Raw genomic sequence first — 14,131 nt, 5'->3', positions numbered from 1 at the left:
TCTTGTAAAAGTAAATTAGTAATTTGAAGACATAGCTGCTGTTCCTGGGGTTAGGATCCGCCCATCTGAAGGCATTGGGATATGAATGAATCCACTATCGATGGAGAAATAGATCCCTGTGTATTCAGCCGGCTAAGGTAGTTACTCTTTCTTTCTTTTTTTTTAAATTTATTTATTTATTTATTTATTTATTTATTTATTTATTTATTTTACATCACTGTTCTTAATCCCTTACTTGGTTTCCCTATATCCTTCCTATAAGTGAAACCATCTGATATTTTTCTTTTTCCTTCTGGCTGATTTCACTGAGCATAATCTCATCCAGCTCTTTCTTTAAGAATTCTAAGATTCTAGACTCTACTAGACACCTTGTCCCCCTGTTTGAAAAAGTCCCACAACCTTTGGGTAATTAATCATAGCTGTCATGATTTTTAAAAACTGACTATGGAGGCAGCCCTCTGCCCCCCTGTCTTTATGCAGGGATCTCTTTCTTTTTTTTTTCCTTTCCTTAATAAACTTGCTGTGTACTGAGGACTAAAAAAAAATATGGAATCTTGTTTTTCTTCTTTGAACAGTTTCTGCAATTTAATTCTGTATCAAGTAGGCAGTGATTAATTCATTGATTCATTCATAACATCTATTGAAGCTAACGAATATTAAATTAAGCCCTTGTCTAATGCTGAGAACACAAAGAATAGAAGATAAAGGTCTTATTCTCTGGAAACTTAAACCTCTTTCTTCTCTTCTCCTAACAGGAGAGAATATGCTCCTTGAATTATCTCATTTATTTCCATTTCCTTTGACTTGCTGGTTAGCTATCATTCTTCTTTGGTAGAAAGCCCATTCTCTCAGTGACTAACCTTTGGCATTAGCTGGTATTGCTCGATTCTTGCTCAATTGTCGCTAAAGAATATTCTAACATGCTCGAGATTCTGCTCCAAGCTATGTTCACCTTTATGCTTACAGAGTGAAGCAATGCCAAGAGTCACTGGCCTTTCGTTACTAGTAAATGTTGCTTTATTTAATGATTTTTGTACCTACTGTATGCCAGGTATTGTAGGGCACCAGTTTTGCTTCTGAAAAAGAGGCTAAAACAAAAATTCATTTAAAAAAACCCCAAGGTATAAATTGATGCTGGTCCCCAGTGCATTCCTGGACACTGAAAACCTGCATGAGACAATTCTAATTTTGTGATATTCCCATTCACCATCACCCATATTGTGACCCTATCAAAGGTCGTAGTAATCTCTGGAAGCTTTCATTTCCTTAACTATTAGAATTCCTAACTTGAAAAGTTAAGCTGTGTGCTTCAAGTCATTCAGCTAGTACTTTATAGGGAAATATTTAAACTAATTCATCTAAATCCACATTCCTGACTCTCTCAGACATGATGTAAACCTTCCTTAATCAGGATCCCATTCCTCTGTAACCAAAGAACACTGAAATTTTCTTCCAGCCAAAAACTATATAAATCAGGAGGCACGATTACCCACTTGCAAGCATTCTTGTCCTCACAACCTCTGCTAAGCCAAACTAGTTAGCCCATATGTCTCAACAAGTACCTAAAAGAAATGCAGTTGCAGTGAACATGGAAGCCAGAGTTTCCATGCTGGTAGCACTGGCTCCACAGATCCCCAAGAAGAACCAATGGTTTGGAGAGGCTTAGTATGTCCACCTTTTACTCCTAGGTTAACTTTCTTTGCTAAGGCAACTAAGGAGTCAGGCATTCTAGAAATCACATGTCTTAATGCCATGAATCTTAGGGAACAACCCTTAAGGTCCATGTTTCCGGTTTTTTCCAATAGAAACCCATGTTACTACACTAATTTGACTGAAATTCTTTGACCTTGCTCCTCCCTCCATGTCATTTATGTCATGCTATGAGCTGAGTCTTAAAGTCCTCTAAATTTTAGGGGACTCAGCTAAGAACATGAGAACATGAACATTCCCTCAGTATCTTCTTTTGATAAGCTCAAATTTGCTTGATCTAGCACCCAGCAGGTTTTAAACTGTGAAATTTTTCCAAATGAGGAGAATTCCAAGCTTTTATTTGCCTGAGAGGAAATGCTAGGCTTTGTTGACTTTTTTACTTTGTATTTATCAACCACATAATTTGAAAATATGAAATGATAAAAGGCAATGCAGCTCTACTCTGAATTCCAGATCCATCTCTTTTTTTTTTAAAGATTTATTTATTTATGCATACAAGAGCTGCGGTACAGGCCAGAGATGCGGGGGGTGAGAGGACTCACCAGAGACAGAGTGGAGAACAGAACAGGCAGACTGACGAAATACACTGCTGAGGGGAGCGTCGGGCGCAACAGGAGAGGTCTGCTGCACCATGTAGGTTTCTCCCTGGCCGGCCAGGGATCGAACTCGTGCTGCAGAGGCTGTGGATTGCTTCATAGTGTGGTGCTTAACCCCTTTGCACCACCAGGGAGGCCCCAGATCCATCTGTTGGGGTCACTTTACTCCCTAGACCCTATAACCTTTCAGATGAGCGGTAAATACTGTGTGATATTCCACTGTCACAGCTACGTGAAGGTGATGCTGGAAGGGATAGCAGCACCTGAAATAACGCTGGAGCCAGGTCTGAAGCTGAAATGAATTAAGTGGGGGTATTCCACAAAGTAACCTGAAACAATCCAAGGGGTAAGCACAAGTCATGACTGTGGAGAAGAGTCAGGGCTCATGCCAAAAAGCAAAGGTATGGGAAACACCTTGGGATATAAAACAGCTCCAACTATCATGTGACAGAAAAAGAGAAGAGTTTAATAGCTATGCCACACAGATGTGGAAAGCAGACACCACTCCATCCATGTGCCCAATGTCTCGATATGGTGACCCCCCCCCAACACACACCTAGAGTGAAACAGCCCAAACTATGTATTGAATATTTTGTGACCCAAGGACACAAAAACATTAATTCGAAGGGAAACCTCTACTCCTATGATAATTGCACACTATTTACAACAGCTCAGATATGGAAACAACCTATGTGCCCCAAAACAGTTGAGTATATCAAGAAGATGTGGTATATATACAATATGGAATATTACTCAGCAATCAGAAAAGATAAACTCATACCATTTTCAGCAACATGGATAGAGCTAAAAGGAACTATGCTAAGCAAAATCAGTCAGAAAAAAAAAAGAAAAATATCTGATAGTCTCAATTATGGGGGAATAAGGGAAACCAAACAAAGGATCAGGAAAAAGACAAAACTTGCAGGCAAATCATAGATCTAGGGCATACAACAAGGAAGGGAAGAACACAAGGGACTATGGTGATGGTCACTATGGTGGTGAGAGAATTATGGGGACTACATATGATGGGAGAAATCAAATATTGTACAAAAATGAACAACAATGTAAGAAAACAGAAAAAAAAAATTTTTGTGACCCAATCACAATAATCAGTATCTTTACCTCTTGGGGGAAATGTAAAGAACAGTATAGTTCTACTGTATAGTTTCACTTGCAAGTAACTGAATTTTGTAAACACTGGAGAAACACAGACCCAAGGAATCCTATCTATGCACATATGTACATTTAATGTGCAATTCAATTGTTGTCATGCATTCCTGATAGAAATCTGTTTAAAAGATGAACTTTGTAAGTTGTTTTAAAAGATGATGCAATCAACAATTACAACGTGTGGGGCCCTCTGCTCTGAAGACTGAAATTAAGCCATTTCCAACTCCTGTTAAATTCCTTATCAGGGAGATTTCTCATCAAACTAATTCCTATTTTTGATACTATCCATGGGGAAATGTATTGGAATTTTAATGCTTTGAATAACCTCTAAATTGCAAATGCAAATATCTCCTTGGTGATTGAACCCCATTCTCTGGCAAGTGATGCCATACTCTTTAAGAGATACAGGTTGGATTTGAGCAGAAGACATGTGTTTAATTGCATTTATGCCACAAACATTCCTGAGCTGTTGCTTTGGCCAAGCACTATGCTGTGTCTAAGATTCAAAGATGACTCTGTGATAACCTGCTCTACTGAACTGCTGAAGCAGAGCAGTGGGGATGGGAGGATTTGTCCATTCCTAACAGCAGCTCTGTGGAAGAGACTGCTCTGGAGATGTGAAGAGTGTCAAAATTCATGCCTTTGAGGACCTTTCAAACTAAAAAGTTAAAGATGGAATTAATCAAGTGTCAAATACTTATACTTGAGGGTACAAAGGAGGCTAAGAAAAGACAGTCAGGGAGTGTTTTATAAGTAGCTCTTCAAGTCTTCTTTGATGTTGAGTTTGAAGAGCTGGCCCATGTATGGAGGACAAAATCAAAGTAAAGTCTTCTGACAGAATTGGACCATGGGTGAACTCTGTGGCTAAGACAGCAAGTTCATGTTATTACATAAAGGAGGTGAATACCACAGGAGACAGCTTCAATAAAATGGGCCATGAAGTGAAAGCTGAACTACTAATACTGGTCATGTAAATAGGCAAAAATTCTCAATTACTTTAGAACAGGGAGAGATGGTGAAATAAAGAAATAAAGAATTGTAAATAGATGGATTTCAGAGGGTCACAAAGGGAGTCTAGAGTGACAAAATAATAATTAATTGAAGATGGTCAACCACTGGCTTAAGACTAGATCTCTTCTTAACAGGACAGGATACTGGCATTTCTTTTTTACAAAGTCCACTAGTAGAAAAAGGGGCAAAGAGAGGAAGAAAGGAGAAGGGAAAATTCAGAAAAATAAAAGAAAGAGCATTGAAAGAATGAGATAAACATCCATTAACTAGCATGTCAGAAGCTGTTAGAATACTTGAAGGAGAAAATCTAGAGTCTAAGGGAAAAAAACAGATAATGGGAATAATTTAGATAATAAGAGGGATTAGGGAATGGTGTTGAAGAATTAAGAAAACCACAAGCATGAATTAAAATACAAACATAAAATAGGAAGAGCTGATACTGCAGACAGCTGGAGTAGGTCTACGTTGGTTGCAAAAGATCAGGATTGTGTAGAAGTTTTCCAAAAGGCATAAGACTATCCAAAGAAAATTGTTTGGGGCTTTGAATGCCAAAGAGCAGGGGGATGTAGGATTTGGGAAGATAGGAGTTTTGATTGAAAGATTTGTTCCATGGCTGTAGATAGGAATCACATGAAGAAATGATGGAATTTCTGAACATCTGTGGATCTCCAACTCTCTCCTCTCCTCCCTGAAAAAAGATTGGGAAATTAAGAACATTCCTTTAGTCTTCTACCCCCCTGTGACTACACAGGTGCCTCTCTTTTATTCTTTCTCCTTTTCCTAATAAGCCTGTCCTTTTAAAATGTAAAAAAAAAAAAAAAAAAAAAAAAAAAAAAACAGAACTGGTTGATTATTTTGAGTACTTTTCCTGTGGAGTTTTTAGGGTTCTCTATGTATATTATCATATCGTCTGCAAATGGTGATAGTTTGACTTCTTCTTTCCCTATGTGGATTCCTTGTATGTCTTTCTCTTGTCTTATTGCCCTGGCTAGGACTTCCAGTATTATATTGAAGAGCAGTAGTGAGAGAGGACATCCTTGTCTTGTTCCTAGCAACATGGGGATGGAGCTAGAAGGAATTATGCTCAGTAAAATAAGCCAAAAGGAAAAAGAAAAATATCAGATGGTTTCACTTATAACAGGAATACAGGGGAACCAAATAAGACATCGGTGTAAAAAAAATAATAACAGTACAAAACACAACAGAGCAAAAACAGACAATTGTAAACCAGAGACATCGTGCAGGGGAGAAGGAGGGAGAGGGATGAGAGGGAGGGAGGGGGGAGCACAGGGGACTGTGGTGATGGTGCATGGGTGCCTTGGGGAAGGAGATTCTATGGGGACTCAATCTGAGAGGGTGGGGGGAAGCAAATATTGTCTAAAAAATGTAAAAAATGATAAATGTTAAAAGAAAAAAATGAAAAAAGTGCCTTGAGAGAATAAATCCTATATTAATATCCAAAAAATATAAAAAAAAAAACAAAAACAAACAAAAAGAATATTCCTTTGTCTCATACCAAAAGGATTTTATTGGACTTTTCTACAACATATCTACTGTCATTAGATCTAGAGTAAATTAAAAGTGACCAAGAAATAAATATTTAGGTTCAGTGTATAGGAGCAAGTAAAACTGATGGGAGTTAGGTAGTTCTGTGGGGGGAGTTGGAGAGAATGTCACTAGCAATAATATATAGCCAAATATTTCTAATCAGGCAAAGGCAAAAAATCAAAATAAGTTCTCAGAGGTGAAAAAATTTTATAGAGCTTTATAGAAGATGAACACATCTCTCATTCCCCAGGGAGAAAATATTAAATGATGAGATCATCCTGGTTAAAGGGATTCATCTCATTTTTCAAGATATAAGAGAGTGAGGATATAGATTATTTTAATGATACTGAGAAAGTTCCTAAAGGGAAAAATACATTTTTAAGGCTTCACAGAGTAAAATAGATATTCCCATGTACAGATATGATTAATAGAAGACTTCCATGGGAAGTGGAGTGATAGAAGAGGGCTATTTAAAAGAAATTTAAAAAATAAGAAAAGTAGATGTAGAAACAGTTGATCAGTGGGAAAAAATCAAAGTAGAACTAAATATGTGACTTTTGAACAGCTGGGCATGGAAGAAGACTTTGAGTATGAAAAGCATTTAAACAAAACATAGATGGACAAATGGAGAATAGAAAGACGGGATTTTTACAGGACTCATTCAGAAGCAAGAAAAGATATTTACAATAAATATAAAAAACAGTAAAATTTCACAAGCAGCGCAGGTCTTAAAATCTTTCAGCACATGACACTACTGTTGGTAAGTGGAGGTTTTTTAATCTAACTTGAATAAATTGTAGAGTGAGTTTTTTTAAAAGTAAAAGTAGTACATGATTAATGTAATTTAATCCCATACATAAAGATAACATGGTTAAGGTTCTGCAGGGAGTGTATACTCACTTAAATTAGTCCATCAAATATTTACCCAAAGTGATACTATTCTAACACCCCAAACAAGCTATACACTTAAACAGCACGTTTTATTTTTTTTTTTATTTTTTTTTTTTGTTTTTTTTATTTTTTAATTTTTTTATTTTTAATGTAGTATTTTTTAATTGAGGTAATTTTAGTTTACATCACTGTATGTGATTTGGAGTTAAAGGTTCATACCCCTTCAGATGTATGTTACTGCACCACACCTACCACCAAAATACCCATAGTCTTCTGATGTAGAAACTTTCTTATCTGACACCTGGAGTCTGAGGTAATTTTTGTTAAATGTTTTGGTAAAGTTTTTTATATTATAACAATCTTTTTTTTTTTTTTTTTAAATATTAAATTTTATTTTTATATTCCCCCATACAATTGCAAATGCCCCATTCTGACCCCAATCCTTCCCCTCCCGCCCCCCACCCCCAAAAAGTGTCTCTGGTTCATAGTTTTTTGTTGATTTTGATTTTCACTTTCTTATATTCATTTTCCTGGTCCCTTATTTAAGTTTTCTAGATTCCTGCTATGAGTGAGACCATCCGGTATTTTTCTTTTTCTTTTTGGCTTATTTCGCTGAGCATGATCCCTTCCAGTGCCATCCATGTAGCTGCAAATTGCATGTGTTTATCTTTTTTGAATGCTGAGTAATATTCCATGGTATATATGTACCACATCTTCTTGATCCAGTCATCTATTTTTGGGCATTTGGGCTGTTTCCAAAGCTTAGCTATTGTAAACAGTGCTGCTATAAACATAGGAGTGCAGGTGCTCTTTGGAATTGATGTTTCTGTGTCCTTTGGGTAAATACCTAGGAGTGGAATTGCTGGATCATATGGAAGCTCTATGTTTAGTAGGTCCAGAAATCTCCACACAGCTCTCCATAGTGGTTGGACCAGTTTGCACTCCCACCAACAGTGCACAAGAGTTCCTTTTTCTCCACATCCTCGCCAACATTTGTTGTTGCTAGTTTTTTTAATATGTGCCATTCTCACTGGTGTGAGATGGTATCTCATGGTAGTTTTGATTTGCATTTCCCTGATGACAAGTGATGTTGAACATTTTTTCATATGTCTGTTGGCCATTTGCATTTCCTCTTCAGAGAAGTTTCTTTTTAGCTCTTCTGCCCATTTTTTGACTGGATTATTTTCTTTGTTGTTGCTGAGTCTCATCAGCTCTTTGCAGATTTTTGTGATCAGTCCTTTATCATTAGTGTTGGGTGCAAAAATGTTCTCCCAGTTGGTGGGGTTTCTCTTAAACAGCACGTTTTAATAAGTGAACGTACCATACTTAAATCCTTCACTTGATACTGATCTAAAACATTTCATATGAAGGGGTTCTCCGGTGGCACAGCAGTTGAGTGCTGGGTTGTGAAGCTGCCCTCAGCCTCTGCAGCACCGGTTCTATCCCCGGCTGCTCCCCGGCCAAGGAGGGTCCCACATGGCGCACAGACCCCTCCTGCTACCCGCTGCTCCCCTCAGCAGTGTACTTCGGTCCTTCTGCCTGTTCTGTTCCCTGCTCTGGCTCTGGTGAATTCTCTCACCCTCCCGCGCTTTTGACTGTAACCAGTGCTTGTATGAATAAATAAATAAATCTTTAAAAAAAAAAAAAGAAATCCTTTAAAAAAAAAAAACATTTCATATGAAGTCCTTTGCTATTGAGAAATCTTCTGTCCCATTTTGGAAATAAGATAATAAAACTCCTCTCAAATGAATTATAGAGGGAGACAGTAAGAGCTATAATTTACTTTCTAAATACTCTCAATGAATTAAGCAATAAAGAGAACTCACACAATTTCTTTTCCACATCCACCCTCCTGCTTGTTTCTGGGCCCTACGTTCTCTCTGCCTTCTCTCATGTCCACACTCCTCTGTGTACCAAGAGCAACACCTGGAGCACAGGGGCAGGCCCAGGAATTCTCCCTTGTTTCTGCCACATCAACAATCTTTCTATTTTTACTGGATCATTTCCATCAGCCTATATGCACACCCCTGTCTGTCTCTCTATCTGTCTGTCCAGCTATCTGTCTATATGTCTATCTATCTATCTATCTATCTATCTAGGACATACATACACATAGACTCATTTACTTGATTTTTTTTTTCCCCTCCACCATTATCCCATTTTCTCCTCCTCTTTACAGCATGACCTAGTAAAGAGTAAACTCCAGCTTCTCTCTTCTCATTCTCCCCTTGAATGTCCACATTAGGCTCCAGCACTTCACTGAAATTACTCTAGTCAAGTCACCAGTGGCCTGCATGTTTATAAAAGCTGTCGTCAATCCTCAGTTTTCTACATACTTGATCTGCTGGAAGCATTTGACACAATCGCTCATTGTTCCCTCCTTAAAACATCTTTTTAACTTGACTAGAATACAGCACAGCTGACTTTTTGCCTACATCTCCAATGATTTCTCAGCTGTTTTTGCTACTTCTTCCTCACCTGTACCAGCTCCAAATGTTGGAGTGCTGCAAACTTATCCCTTGGACTTCTTTTTATCTACAATTACTCACTATGTCATCTCCTTAAATATTGTGTAGACGGTTATGGCTCCCAAATTTGTATCTCCAGTCCAGACTTCATTGCTGAGCTCTAGATGATCACCCTTTTGAGCCCCCTCCCTCGCTCTCTCTTGCTGTAAGCCTCAGATATGTGGTCAGCTGACTAGTCTTAACTGAAAAAGAAAATTCTTTAATTAGTATGTCAAGTTTTGTATACAATGGGGCTTCTAAAATATATCTTAAGGGCCTCTCCAGTGGCGCAGTGGTTGAGCGCTGGGTTGCGAAGCTGCCCACAGCCTCTGCAGTGCCGGTTCGATCCCCGGCTGCTCCCTGGCCTCCGGAGGAGGGTCCCACATGGCGCGCAGACATCTCCTGCCACCCGCTGCTCCCCTCAGCAGTGTACTTCGGTCCTTCTGCCTGCTCTGCTCCCCGTTCTGGCTCTGGTGAATTCTCTCACCCTCCCGCGCTTCTGACTGTACCCAGTGCTTGTATAAATAAATAAATATAAAATAAAATAAATCTTTAAAAAAAATAAATAAAATAAAATATATCTTAAGTATATTAAACATGCCCTTGCTCTTACTGTATGCATCATAAAAATATTTTCTTACATGATTTGCAAAGTATAAATTTTATCTCAGCTCCTAGACAAATCAACATAGATTCTTAATTAGTGACCTAATGGAGATTTATTACTAAAGTAATAAGTTACTTCAATGCAAATTAACTAATAAGCTTTCTAGTTTCAAACAGAGTGATGTCTTGGGAGGTTTACTGATTAAAAAAATAAAAGGTATACCCTCGCATTGCTTTGTTAAACACTCATACATGCAACTCAGTCCAAACTAGGTTCTCATTCATAGAGTGAGAGGCAGGCCTTTGTCATTCATAACAAGCTATTATAATTTTCTTCTATTACAGATGGTCTCCTGGTCAATATCTCTTCCTACATAAATTTTGCCTGTTCCCAGGTCAACATTATTAATGCAGACTTCCAGCTTCATTATTACCCTGATCAGAAATCTTTATGGTTGCCTTTTTCCTATTAAATTGAAGCCAGTCTTATAAAATAGATATGTGAATCATCTCTAGTCTAGTTGTAATCTGCTTTTCCTTTATTATTTTCTCCTATTTTTCTACCTTGCTCTCCAGTAAGATGGCTGTGTTTAGCACCCCCTGTTTTATGCTCCAACTCTACCCTTTTACCTTTCCCCATAAAGTTCCTGAATCTGGAAGCTTTCTTCAGAGTTCCTATCTAGGCTGGAGCTGTAGTACGATTGGCACAGCACATGCTGATATTCTCGGTCCGTGTGATTGGCACAGGCTTTAAATTCCTATTAAAATAATTTAAGGTTACAAATACATTGTATTTGTCCTTTTCATATACATTGCTCTATGGGTTTACTTTGACCTGACAATCAAACTAAATATTCCAGCTCTTATTTACATGACTTTCAATCAAGCCAAGTTTCACACATTCTTTGTGTGGCTTGGGAACTAAATATTAATCTGTGCATCTGGCACTCTCAAAATCACTGCTTTTCTTTCTGGAGACTATGTATTTCTTTTTCCTTTTTTTAAAGTTTTTTTATATTTATGCATACAAGAGCTGGGGTACAGGCCAGAGGTGTGGGGGGTGAGAGGATTCACCAGAGACAGAGCAGGGAACAAAACAAGTAGATCGACTGAAGTACACTGCTGAGGGGAGCAGCAGGTGAAACAGGAGAAGTCTGCTGTACCATGTGGGTTGCTCCCTGGCCGGCTGGGGATCGAACTTGCACTGCAGAGGCTGTGGACAGCTTCACAGGCTGCATGTTAACCCTTTGCACCACCAGGAAGGCCCAAGACTATCTTTCTTGATTATACCATCTTCTCTCCACTTCTACTGCTCTTACCTTAGCCCTTATTGCCTTAATCCCTTTATGAAATAAGCTGAGAGGGGAGAGAGGATGAACAGAAGGATGAATGGACTCTATTTCTCACTCGTGAACCTGTGCTCAGTCCTTCCTCCTTCCAAATTATTTCCTATAGAGCTAGTAGGCTATTTCTTAGCAGAAATCAGATATCTTATTTGTCACTGCTTATCATCATGTGGCTTGCACTTTCTATCTCTGACTTTCACACATGCATCTCCCTGGTTTGACCACATGCTCCCCAGATTATTTTATTGGCTAACTAATTCCTTCAAAATTTAGTTCCAGTACCACTTTTTCTGAAAAGCCTTCCTTGTCACTCCTGGAGTAGAATGTGAAGGTTTGCTCTCTGCTCAGAGACACCCAAGTTTACGCCTGTCCTGACACTTTTAACCTGGTTTAAAGTGCCTGTTCACTTTTAATTCTCCCCATTACTAAACTTTAAACACTAAGAACATTAAGTATGTATTTCATCTCTGTAATCATGCTAAGAACAGTGCCTGCATTTGTATCCATTTATCTTGCCAATAAAATTATTCCTGCTACTTCTTTTTCTTGTTCATCCAAGCATGGTCCCAAGAAGAACATGGTAGAATTGGATTTAAGCAAAAACAAGATTTCAAACTTGTCATCTTGTAACTTCTACAGTGGGCATTTAAACTTTGCGACCATTGTTATTACATCACAAAGAACACATAGCAAAGGCAGCTATAGTTAAAAGCTATCAATGAGATTATTCACCCTAGCTATGAAAATGAAATAGAAACAATCTATTAGAAGTGGGCATTCTCTGAGACTCAAATGTCGGTGCTAATAATCTAATGAAACACGTCCTGAATTTTCTGGTCTGGGAAAATTGAAGCCATCTAGACCTCCTGATTGATTTGCATTTTGGTGACAATGAATGACTCAAATATATCTGAACATTGTCCTTCAGTCAAGGTCATCTTGATGCTATTTAAAACCAATAATGAGGAATGAGGAATGTTTTTTACTGGAATGAAGGAGTAATATATCATCACGGAAAGATTTCTGAAGACTCCTAGTGACTTCTTTTCTGAGATATTCTAAGTACATGTTTATTTGGTGGTAGTCTTTCAAGGGTCCATGCTATGAAATGTCTATAATCATTGTTAAGTCGCAAATATTCTTAAAATAATGAGGGATCTTCTTCCTACAATTTTACTTTCCTGATCACTAAAATGTCCAACTGAAATTAACCTATTTACTACTAACCATTTTATTCCCTAGTTTATGGCTGTGTGTGTGTTGTGTGTGTGTTAAAATATCCAAAAGCAGGTCACTCTTCAGAAATACAATTGTGCCACTCTTCTCTTATGGTACCTGGTGATTATCAATTGATTGATCTGTATGTTTTAACGATTTGGCTCCCTGCTTCTTGAAAGAAACAGAAAATCGTTTCAAGTAGAAGATAACTGAGACGGCGTTGCTTGTTGCAAAATAGAATTCACTTTAAGTAGTACAGTCCCAGTGGGAAGTGCTTACATGAATAATTACCATTACTTGCAATTTGCCAAAATGAACAGTTTCATCACATTTAGTGATAGCAGCATCTTCAAATATGATTTACATTTAAATCACTAATGAAAATTAGTACATTCCTCACACTTTCTGATTTTTCTATATCCCTCTGTGGCAGCACAACTTTTTACTTCTTGTATTTCCATGTGTAAATTACCCCGTAATGTTTGTGACTGGCAGTGGATGAATGTGTTTTGCTGAGCCTAGATTTGCATCTTATTCCACAAAAAAAAATCTTGTTACATTTCACATTTCAAAGTAATTCTATTCGTTCAAAATGTGTCTTAAGAACTATCTATGCATTTAACATAATGCAGTACTAGTATCTCCAACAAGAAAAGTTCTATTAAAAGAATTTGTGTCCTGAAGGCAGCACTGATTAAAAAAAAAAAAAAAACTTCAATGGAATTAAATAGCAGCTATCATCTCTGAAATATTTGTTCTGTGTCACAAGGTGTGATCCATGCTTTATGTGCATTATTTTTAACCACTGTAATGGAAGAAGTATTATTTTTTCCATTTTACTTATGACAAAATTGAAGCTTCCGCAGCAGTAAATTGCCCAAGGACAAGGTTAGTGGACGTCTGGACCAATATTCAAACACAGGTGTACCGAAATCAAAGTATGGACTTCTATTCTCACGTACGGTCATAATTAAGAATATAGAAGTGTCACAAGCTTGCATGCTAGCTCTTATTGTCTTTTCTTGCCAGACCCAGAAAGATGGGTCTGACCAAACATTTTCCTATCTCATCCATATCAAAACATATACTGACAGTGATCTGGTTCATCAGGACTCAGTTGGTATCATCCAGTTGGTAATTTTCCTTTCTTTGACTTCTGGCAGGAGCTCTCTCTAGAGTCAGAGCCAATTGTTTTTCTCTAATGACTTAGAGGGAGGGTAGCCTGAGGCCATCCAGAGAACTGTGAATCTATTTATCATCGTTTCCTTTGTTCCATGGATGATATCCAACATGCTGCTTTGACTGGCCTCATGAGGAAAGATATGTTGATTGTTTCTACTCTACAAAGAGCAACACTGTTAACAAGATTTGGCTGTTTTCTATAGTTATGAATGCAATTTTTGAGCAATTATGAAAGTATATGCATACTAATTAAAACTTACCCCTTGCAACAAAAAATAAAATATTTATTGAGCTAATGTAGTTGCAATCAGATGTCGTAAACAATGGAAATAAGACATGTTGAAGA

At 37.7% G+C, this 14,131-nt stretch overlaps 1 protein-coding gene across 1 annotated transcript in view; it reads left to right on the top strand.

Moving 5' to 3' along the window:
* GRIN3A (glutamate ionotropic receptor NMDA type subunit 3A) overlaps positions 1-14,131 on the top strand; it is a 150,894-nt gene that overhangs the window by 55,264 nt on the left and 81,499 nt on the right. The window lies entirely within an intron of this gene.

This window comes from Talpa occidentalis, unplaced genomic scaffold (assembly GCF_014898055.3).
Source record: "Talpa occidentalis isolate TD23 unplaced genomic scaffold, MPIMG_talOcc4v2.1 talOcc4.7, whole genome shotgun sequence".
In the NCBI taxonomy this organism is placed as follows: domain Eukaryota; kingdom Metazoa; phylum Chordata; class Mammalia; order Eulipotyphla; family Talpidae; genus Talpa; species Talpa occidentalis.
Note: the sequence above shows the minus strand (reverse complement) of the source record. Positions and strands in the feature narration are given on the sequence as shown.